This window comes from Pteropus alecto, unplaced genomic scaffold (genome assembly GCF_000325575.1).
Source record: "Pteropus alecto unplaced genomic scaffold, ASM32557v1 scaffold12, whole genome shotgun sequence".
Classification (NCBI taxonomy): domain Eukaryota; kingdom Metazoa; phylum Chordata; class Mammalia; order Chiroptera; family Pteropodidae; genus Pteropus; species Pteropus alecto.
The window spans coordinates 9,849,975-9,861,114 of record NW_006432669.1 but is presented as its reverse complement, the minus strand read 5'-3'; the positions used below and the strand labels follow the sequence as shown (position 1 = coordinate 9,861,114).

The 11,140-nt window shown below is 37.1% G+C and overlaps 1 long non-coding RNA gene across 1 annotated transcript in view; it reads right to left on the bottom strand.

Annotated features, from left to right (window-relative positions):
• Window positions 1–2,455: 2,455 nt before the first annotated feature.
• LOC112476210 overlaps window positions 2,456–11,140 on the bottom strand; it is a 24,740-nt gene continuing 16,055 nt past the window's right edge. The window contains exons 2-3 of the long non-coding RNA XR_003044984.1: window positions 6,962–7,051; window positions 2,456–2,662 (exon numbers count right to left, since the gene is read on the bottom strand). This is a non-coding gene — a long non-coding RNA (uncharacterized LOC112476210). The remainder of the gene's footprint in view (window positions 2,663–6,961; window positions 7,052–11,140) is intronic.

The following is an 11,140-nucleotide window of genomic DNA, read 5'->3' as shown; positions in this document are numbered from 1 at the left end:
ATTGTGTTAGCCACTGCTTATGCTAGAATCTGGCTTTAGTGGCTACACGTCTTATCTCCCCAAACAGCTTCATCCAGAGGCAAAGGATAAACACATAAACAAACTAAAAACAGCAGTGACTTTGTGCATGTCTCTCCTCAAACACGGTGAAAATCTTCCCAAAATACCATTTTATCATATAGACCAGAGTGATACTTCATGCCTATGCCTGTCAAGTGAATGAAATCATACTTACTGGTTTAATCAAATCAATATTTGTCCCCTTAAACTGAGGAAGGGCCATAATATTCAAGAACCTCTTAGTTAAAAAGGCAGGAGGGGTGGTTGTTGGGTAGGTAACCATTACATTTTCTAATAACCTAAGCTCATATTTTAGAATGGTGTTTCTCAAAGTGCAGTCCATGGATAAAGTGTTCTGATTAATATAAACAAATACCTGCATCCTACTCAGATCTAAGTTAACAGATGCTCCAGTATAAGGTGCAAGAACTTGCATTTTAACAAGCTCCCAGGTGATTTTTTTAAAAAACACTAAAGATTGAGGACCACTGCAGAAATCCTTAGGACCTTATCTGACTCCAATTCATATCCTCATGTCATCTATATAGAACACTGTTCTTGGTGGATGCTTAATGGATTTAATTACTGTCATATTCAGAAACTGATAAATCTTTTTTAAATCCTTTTTTTTTTTTTCAATTTTCTATCCAGAAGAAGTTATCTAATTTCTTTATTACTTCTTGTAGGATCAAGCTCTTCTTTCCAAGCACTGTGAAAACCTAATAAATGCCATTTCAATGGGTTGTGTTAGTCCCTGTTCTAATTCTATTCCCAGAAAAGGGCTAAGAGAAGATATGATTTTTTTTTAATTAGGAGAAAAAAGTGAAAATTCAGTTTTTATTTTATTTTTATGAGGAAATCATTTCCTCTGGGCTCTCTTTGATGAAAACTGAAGTAGAATCTAGATTGAGAGTAAAAGGAGGTAATAACATCCTAAAATTTGATAATTTTTTAATGTTAGTTATTTGGCTGCATAGAACATTCTTCTCCAAGGAAAGCTAGCTTATTTTCCAATCCACTTATCATCCAGATCTGTGTAAGTTCCTCCCTCATCCATTGTAAATTATTGATTTCATGTCATGGGGCAGATAATAAGAGCTAGTAATTATAAGTGCTAATAGAGTGCTTACCATGTGCTGGGCACTATTCAGATACTTTATGTTAACTTATTTAATCCTCATATCCATAATTTGAGGCATGTATGCTTATTATGTCATAAGCCCCATTTTACTGACAAGATAACTAAGGCAAAGCAGATTGACTTACTCATTCATGAGTATGGGCTGGGTGTTTGAACTTGAAGTCTAGCTGCATAAACTGTTGCTCTAACCATGATGCTTATTAATGCCTCTCAACAAACACCACAAACTGTTGTCCTGTTAACAACTGATGGCATGTGTGGAGTTCTTAACATCTTGTAACTAGTTTGAAGCACCTAAAAACCAATAGAGTACTTTTCAAAGTTCTGAATTCTGGCCTTTATTGAAAAATCAGAAGATTTGTGCTGGCAATATTAGTCCAGGAACATCCCATGGCAACCAATAGCTTGATCTGAGTAGAAAATGTCCCCTTCGAATGGGCCACACTCTTTTTCGCTAATGTTCCTCTCACCCCCTATGACCTCTCGACACTGAGGCTGAGAGCTTATGCTATTTATTTTATTATAGTAAGGAAAAGAACTCACAGTTCTATCTGAGAGAGACAATGTAATATAGTGATTAAGCACATCGATTCTGGAGCCAGACCACTTGATTTAAACTCTAGATCCAACATTTATTAGTTGTAGAGTATGAGAAGTTATTCAATCTCCCTATACCTCTGATTCCTCATCTGTAAAATAGGGATAATAATATCCACTCGAAAACTTTTTATAAGATTTATTAAATGAGTTAACACATGTAAAGTATTTAAACTAGCATCTGGCACCTAGTAAGTACCATGTAGTCATTCTTCCATCAAAAGTAGGAAAATGAAAGATGGGCCAAGAGCACCCTTGCTCCACAAAAAATGGAAGAGAGCATATCACTTTGGATAACTGAAGAGTCTTCCTATGTGTTGTTCAATATACAAACAAGTTTGTAACTTGGCATAGGTAGGTTGGGTCCCATTGCACTACATTATCCCAGCTCAATTTCCAAAAGCAGGGAGCAGGGAGAAGTTCTCCTCCATCAGTTTCCAAGAGTTCCATGTTGAAGAAGCATTATATATCTGTGGAGCCAAAGACTCAGATTGCTATGTGACTCCACCTAATGTAACACAGACCTATGATGACAGAGTCAGGACTTGTAGCCAGCCTCTCACACCAAAAGCCAGGGTTCCTTCCACCAAACCTCCCAATCTCAAGTACTACCACCTCCTTGGTATTTATTATAAAATTAATTTCTTGCATTTAAAATCATGTTTGTATAACTGAAACTTTAGTTTACTTGTAGTGGAAGAGTGAAGGTCCTCTTCGACTCTTGGGTCCATTCTTATATAAGTAAAGATGAATTGATTTGTTTTGGGAGCAAATGTTATACATTTTTTTCAATTATGCCAGTTTCCAGGTGAGCATGCAGTGGGAAGGGATGCTGAGGAAGGTCACGGCTCCTCCTTCTTACTCCTAGAATCCACACAAAGTAGGAAAAAAATGACATGTTTCTTAGTGGTTTAAACACACCATTCCTGATTAGCATATTTTTATTAGTTTTTTATCTCAATATCATCTTAGTGAAAACATTAACTTTTTTTTTAATATACTGAGAAAATAATCATTAGAAGAAAATGTCAGGATGTCTAATGCATCCCACAGAATATATATTTTCTAAGAAAAGTGTTGGATAAATAAACTCAAAGAGTAAATAGCAAAACCTTAACTTCTTGGCTTGATATTTCAGACTCTCCACAATCCGGCACCAACATATGTCACATTAATCCACACATACACCTCAGAGCACCGAGCATGAGGTTTTTGCTGACCCCGCCACCATTATTGCTCCTTCTTCCAATGTCTCAGACATTGATTCAGGAAATATTTCTGGACATTTTCTTCCCACTTGCAGAGTTCATCATTCCCTTCTTTGTTCTAGTTTTTACTGATTACACTTAAAACGTGTACCCATAATTACATCTCTTCCACCAGGCTATAAGGTTCCTGAGGGCAGAGTCAAGTTGCTGCTTAAAATTGCTTTTCTTTAATCATTTGTTTTTATTTTATAATCTATGCTTATCACACAAACATTTTTTCAAGATAAATCAAAAGACGTATCCCTTCAAATCCTTTCATATTGGTTAATCAGCTGTTTATTTTCCATTGGCCATTCTAGTTTCACTCCAAATGTTTACACAATTTCACAGTGTTCTGAAGCAGTACAAATGCCATGCGAATAGCTGATATATGCTGAATTTGAACAAGGGGCCAGATGTTCTCTGAAGCATTTTTATACTCAATATCTCATTGATAATGAGGTAGGAGCTATGTATCGTTTCTATCTCAAAGATAAGAGAACTGGAGCCCAGGTAGGTCATACAATGTGCCAAGGCAAGTGGTAGGGTACACATTCAAACTATGAGCTATGCTTTCTCACCCACTGTTCTACACAGCCTCTCAGAGCAGTCTTTGTAAGCTGTCCTTTTTACACTCAACATTGAATTGTCAACATTTGCCATATAATCTAGCTTTTAAGGAGTTTTTATTTATATCATAGCAATGTAACTCATTTCAAAATCCAAAAGACTATTACAAAAAAAATAAACACAGTAACAAATGTCTTACTCATTTCTTTCTAGAACCTAACACAAAGCTTTTACTTGAATTGTCAGATCTGTTGATTTGATTTGATCAAATTCCTTAGATCTCTGTAGGAAAGTATAGTATCCTTGTCTAAGAAGAAGTGTTTTTCCAAGGTGACAAATGCTTCTTAGAAGAGCAAGAAGCATGGTTAACACAGCCTTCATTTCTTTTTTGTGCTACTGTGGAGCATGACACATAATGAGTGTTTAATACATATTCTTCCTCTAATTCACTCATTTGTCTGGCTGAATCAGTCTTCTTAGTAGCGACTCTGAAATTTTGGACTGATCTAATCAAAATATTGCTACTATAAACAAATACTTAACTCAGAAATTATTTAAAATCACACATATTTGTGTGACTGTGGAGGTCTTACGAACCATCTTCGACTCTTTCTTGCCACATCTTCCCTCTTCCTTAATGCTACTTAAGGTGACAAGGAGACATGCCAAGAGTTCCTGGTTTGCTGACAGTGCATTCAGTCATGAGTTGCTAAAATCTAGCTTTATCAAGTTACAAGTAACGAATAATTACCATGCAGCATATCACCTGGAGTGCCATTATGCAAATTTGCATATGGCTCAGCTGCATAGTTTAGACAAATATTTATCATCATCCTAAAGCCTGCCTTGCAAAGAAAAAACAGGCCAAGTGGTAGTCTATCATTACACATTTGCTATTTTTTAAAACAGAAAAGAACTAGGCTGTGTTTATCTAGGACACTAAAACTTTCTGGAGGAAGTTTTTAAGAAAACTTTGATTAATCTTAAGAAGAGACAATTCAGAGAAAAGAAGTGAACTGTCTTCGAATATGTGAGGGGCCAACATGTAGAAGAGGGAACAAGCTTGACTTCTCTTGTTCTGAAAGGCCACTTTAGAATATGTGGGTCAGAATCAGAATTACAAAGAGACAGCTCTCAACTCTATCTAAGGATCTAAGGCAGAACTTTTTTTTTAAACATCAAAATTCTTGGAAAGTGGATTTATCTTATCGCTGTGTACAAAATGTTTATATACTTTAAATATGTGGAGTTTTGTTTCTTTACCAAAGGAATCAAACATCCAGCTGAATATGTTTCTTTTTGTCACTTTGGAAGGTTATATTCCAGAGAGGCTGCTCCTGACCGGGAGAGTTTTAGAGCACCCCTTGGACAAGAGCTTGTGGACCATTTTCTCCTGAAATGCCTCTGCGATGGCAAATCCTCAGTATTTAATTTCTGAATTGGTCAAAAGGTATCCAGACTCATCTCTTGTTTATGAATAAGGTGATTAATGCAGCTAGAGGGCACTTTTGAGGACTCAAAATGTCAAAATCAAAAGGAAGGTGGTACTATGAATTTTGAGATAGAGCTACTTAGGAGATTTCTCAAAAAAAATTCTTGCTGAGACGGCCCCAAAGGCCTCCTTAATCCTACCAATTTGGGAAATAGAAGGTCAGCTATTCACCCAAGCAGGAAAATTTTTTTCAGCATGTTTTTTCTCTCATGACTCAAACCAAAAATAGAAAAAAGAACAGTGTTATATGCCGGAAATGCTCTATGAGCTCCCAGGAACAGAGAGAGATGAAATGTGACAACTGGACTTGGGTATAAGCCATGGCTCTGCTACTACCAGCTGGGTTTCCGGGATACATGACACAATCTCTGAGCATTTGTTTCCTTACCTGTAAGATTAAAATGACAACAAATACCTCAAAGTGCTGTAAGAATTTAAAAATATAAATAAGTATTCACAGTGCTCAGCACATATTAAACTCTCAACACATTGTAGCTGCTATAACAATTACAATTGTCAGTTATTTTTTCTTAAATTCTGAATTGCCCTTCCCATTGTGCTTTCTCACTTCATCCATTGTTTTGCCAATTTTAAAATTAGTTCGCATAAATACTTCTTGATTAACCCTACCAATTTCCAGCCCCCTTGCAATCCTCTTTAAGGGACTTTGACGGCATTTTTATATATAACTTGAAGTTTAGGGGGAAAAAAGCTGTCTTTTAAAAGAAGTTTTATCATCTAACTACACACAGCCTACACTGTATGTTTCAGTACTATCACAGTGTACAAGCTAATAAAAATTTGTAAAGATTTTTTAAAGATTTGGGATAAGAGTGTTTGGTTTGCGGTGAACACAAGACCAAGACTGTGGACATTGGAACAGACTGCCTGGGACAAACACTCTTACTTGCTCTCTGATACTAGGCAAGTTGCTGAATAACTGTGCATCTCAGTTTTTTGACCTTTTAATTGGGTATAAAGTAGGACCTACCTTATGGGGCTAGTGTGAAGATTTTAAAACATTTTACTTGAGGGTAAAAAGCATTTAGAACAGTGCTTGGCATACAGGGAGAGCTTAATGAGTGGTAGCTATGATTATTGCCGTTAGTAGTCCATTGTAGCAGCGACGCAGGGTTCAAAATTATGGAAGAAAAAGAATAATAGGAATAGTGTATGCAGATATTATTTTACAGAAAATAGATCTTATTTTGGTATCCAAAACTTCTTGTCAAAAGTTATCTTCCCTTGATTAACTGTGGAATATAATCCAGTGACTGACAGGCATGCTATAGTAGGTTCTACATGCTACAGATATGATGAGATGCCAATTGATCAAGATCTTCAGACATCACAGGCAAGTCCAACATGGACTACCTTTAAAATCACTCTTCAGTATTCATGAGCTATCATATTAAACATTTTCCCCAAATTGTACTTTTATATCTGATGCATGGAAATTAGATGCATGGTTTAGCAATACAAAAAATTACTGTTTCATCGGTACGGCAAAGAACAATGTTATACATTTATGAAAAAGGAGAAAATTATAAGTAGAAGATAAGTCCTATATCCTGAATTTAAACTCCAGTTCTACTAGAAATTAGCTGTATGACTTTGAGATAGTCTTGTCTTCTGGGCCTCAGTTTCCCCAGTTGTTGAAAGGAAAAAGTGAGTTACCAAACATTAGTCATCCATAGAACCGTACAATTATTGCCATATCCATGAATATATTCATCCTATACAAAATCTTTGAAATCATGGTTTTCATGCACTATTTAAAATTTTTATAATGCATATTGAAAAATTTATTAAAAGTTTAAAAATAATTCATCCTTCTGCAACCTAGAATCATACCTTGTACAATCTAGAGCAGACTTTTTGGGGAACATTAGAGTAGTTGATCACTGAAGTCTCTTACAATTCACAGACTCAGTCATGCTATATCTGGAAAAGAAGAAAAAGAAAAGAAAGAGTAGTGTGGAGATAATATTTACTTTTGCAATCTCCGCATGATTTTTAAATTTTTAGTTAGAGGAGACAGAACCAAGCAAATCATCTCATAAAATGGAAGATTCCATCTAATCTCAAAGTCAATGTTTTGACCAACATATATAGGTACTTTAGATACAGCAAGAAAATTGAAAACTCAAAGCACAATACTGTTGAGAGAACTGAGTCATACTCATCAGTACAAATGGAGGGCAAGATAGCGTGACTCAATTTCAACCTGGAAAAGAGTCAAGGAATATGTGATAGAAAAAGGGTAGGAAGTTCCACAATAAGAAATGAAAAAGATGTGATGTGAGGACAAGGGGAAAACAAAATGTTTGTTCTTTTGCATTCTCTCACTTTTTCTCAGTTGTCGTCTTTGTCACATAAAATTTACTGTTTCAAGTGAATCAGAACATCCTAGTAGGTTGTTAACGACCTTCATAAATCAGGTAAATTATTTTTTTCTTACCATTTTTCTTCTTCAATAATTTTATGATCAATGTATGCTGCCTCTCATTCAAGAAAGTAGTGGCCCTGCCTTTTCTGTGTTAAGGAAAGGCTAATGGAAACCAAAGGGCTCACCTCACTGGGTGGCTTTTCTATCTTTCCTAAGCCTCAAGGCTCTGTCTCTGACCAAGTCGAGAACTGTTTACAGGATGATGGAAGCCAGAAGAATGGAATCTTTCCTCTAAGAGTTGAGTCAGAAGTGGTCTTTTTGTGGAAATGCAAAGCTCAGCACTATGAGATGGATAAGAAATAGGTGAGAAAAAGGCCTCTTTGCTGTCCGGCTGTCCTGTCTTCTGGTTTACTGAAGGGGCCTCGAGCTCTTTGCTCCTTATAGCCTGTGTTTCTCAGCATCATTGAAGAGGCTCCTTGGGTTCCCCATGCGTTATCTTGTTAGAGCTTTGGGAATACTTAATTTACTTATAGCAAGGAAAGTATGAAGGAAAAAATGTCAACCTCTACACCAGAGTCACAGAAAATCCAGGGAAAAACTAAAGCCACAGCTGGACCCTAAGAAAGATTTCATAGTTTTACTCTCTCTACTCAGCTTTCTCTTCTTCCATTGTGGCAATGAATTATTCTTCTCCACTAGAGAATTGCTCTTATTCTTGAATACAAAATTTGCTCATTCTAACTTGTGAATTAACCATTTGAAGATTTGTGAGTATATTTTTCTGATGGTTTTCTTTTCTAAAGTTATGCACCATTGATCTTTTGAGAGTACACACAAAGGGATAATATGCACATCCTAGATTTCCGAGGGATTCCAAGCATTTTCCATGGAGATTCCCAACATTTTTAAGAGAGACAGTTTGTTTTTCCAAAGCCATGTGAGTGTACATTCCAAAATGCACATACATCGAATTGGTCCTGTACATCTCAGAGAAGCCACGGCGACAACTCCCAGTCACCTCTCTCTGCTTCTCCTTCCACCAGAAACTTTCATGAGCCCCCAGGGAGGAGAATTAATCTATTGACTTGGACCCCTGTAATAGATCGCTCATTGATTATGTTTAGACAGAGGGCAGTCGAAACCTTTATTTTATTATTGAAGACAATAAGTCACAGACCGAAGAGAGAATTCTTCCCAAAACTCAAACCTCACCCAGAAGTTGCTTCTTGCTCTTTGTAAGGCTCATAGCTCCCTGTGTTCTAGTACTTGCCTTACCATAGTATCATGTAACTATCATTAGGGTTTAAGCGACACCTCAAATTCCACATAACTCAAGAAACAAAAAGCTTCAAGAAGAGAGAGAATAACATGATGAGGATAACTTAATCGTTGCAAACATGGCAAACTTATCACCATTTTCTAAACAGAATTTGCTGCTTCAAAATTTCCATGTGCCTGCCATTCATGCTGCCTAAAGTGCCTTTTTCTCTCTCTTTATTTATCAAGCTCCTACTCATCCTTCGAGGCCTAATTCAAGTGTTACTTTTGCCAGTAAAGCTTCTGTTAGTCTCTCCCTGGCTTCCACTGCCTTTGTTGGTAAATCTACTATAGCACACATGATGGTTAATTATGTGTGAGAACCCCATAATGCTGAGAATATTCAAATTTTGTCAACACTAGAGGCACACAGCAGACCCAAGGCCTTACTGAGGAAACATAATCCCATACTGATGAGCCTTTCAACTCGTAGTTATCTAGCAGGAATAGGAAGCAGATTGCACAAACATCTCCAATTAGAAAACTGAATTAGACATCACTTGAGGTTTGTAAAGAGAATCGTTGTCAATCACTGCCCTTCTCAAATAAAATGATAATAAATACATCCACAGCCCAGAGGTGCTAGGGGGATGTATCGTAGAATGTGTGATATTAACCAGGAAAAAGGATGTGCTGTGCAGGGATTTTACACCGGAAAATGATTTGGTGGCTTCTTCCACCTCTTTTACGGGAAGACCTCTCCACTGCTTTGATAACTAAACACGAACGACAAGTACTATTTTCTACCTGTGAATACTAATGAGTCACATTATTATGTTATGTTCGAATCTGCAGAGAGTGATTTCCGGAGCCTTGCCTGTTGTTTGGTCAGCTTGAACTTACAACTTTAGGAAAGAGCAGGCTACTTTTACCGGGTGTTGCTGTGTGTGCAATCACTAAGTAGGTGAATAGCATCCAGTAAAAGAGATAAAGGTTTTATGTCCCTTCAGAGAAGCAATGCAGTGTGACTTGAGGTAACAGGCCTAAGTTATGAATAGGCATGATCAGTGCCATCCCTGATGGATGACTACCTTATGAGACCTTTAAGAAATGCAGCAGGCTTATGAGAAGCACCATGGAGACATGAGCACCAAAGTGAAAGATGTAGCTTTCCCCCCTCAGGCTATCAGCATTAGGTCCCGCAGTGCTAATGTTAAGGCCATAAAACCCTTGCTCCAACCACTGTGGGGAGGATGGTTTTTCAGCAGTCATCACTCATACATAGGTAATTACCTTTCCTCTCCCTTCATTGTCTTGCTGCTTCTACACAAGCTCAGGGTAGAGGCAGGTCATTTGCTTTCCGTAGTGATGTACTGTGTTGTCCACTCTTCCCTTTCTCTGTGAGGCCGAAGGCCACCCTCACTCTTCCAGATGAAAGATCTTTATATAATCATGGTAATTGGTGAAGCAATATGATCATTAGTCAGCACATAATTCTAGACAAATACACTTGATGACATGAAAAGTCACAAAAAATGCAGGCTCTTTTAGTTCACAATAAAAAAAGCTATTCTGATATGTTTCTTTGAAAGACTTTTAAGATCATTTTCAAAGAGCACTGCAGTTAGTTTTCAAAAACAAGTAGGCTGCCAACATCCTTTTGGAGACAACTGTGTGTGCAACATGGTATAGTGGGAAAAATTTAGAGTCAGCAATCTAGGCTCAGCCTCTCTTAAACCTGTGCCTTTTTGATTACGTTGTTAATGACTCGGACTCTGGTTTTCTCAGGGCTAACTACTATTTACTTTCTAAGGCTACTGTGAAGGTTACATATGGTTTTGGCATTAAGTCAGAACACAATAAATAGTAGCTTTTAACATGATTAGTTATATTATGATTATTACCTTGTTCTTAGCCTAAATTTACACCTACATCTAACAAACCATGTCTTCTTTCATATCAGTCACAGCTGAATGTGTTTGTAGAAGCAGTTCTGGGAATTGTCCTGAACTTTTAGTTAAATCTTTAAGATAATACCAAGTTTTGTCCACCTTGGGATTTGCAATATTAAGGTACTATCCTACTTTGCTCACAAGTTAGATGGTAAAAAATAAACCCGCAGACTATAAGGAAGAAGGAAGGAAAACAGGTTCCTCTGACAGCTCACTGGAAAGCATTAGAAAGTTCTGCTAGTACTTCCAAGCACAGAGACCCAGAACAGGGGTCGGAGCAAAAGTTATGCTGCAAAGCTCTCAGGCATGATGTAAAAAATATAATAGAGACATTATAACTCCAAAAATTTGTGATGTGCCAGGTGTCATTCTAGGCACTTGGGAATAAAGTCATTAACAAGTCAAGTCCCTACTCTTCTAGAGCTTACCTTCTAG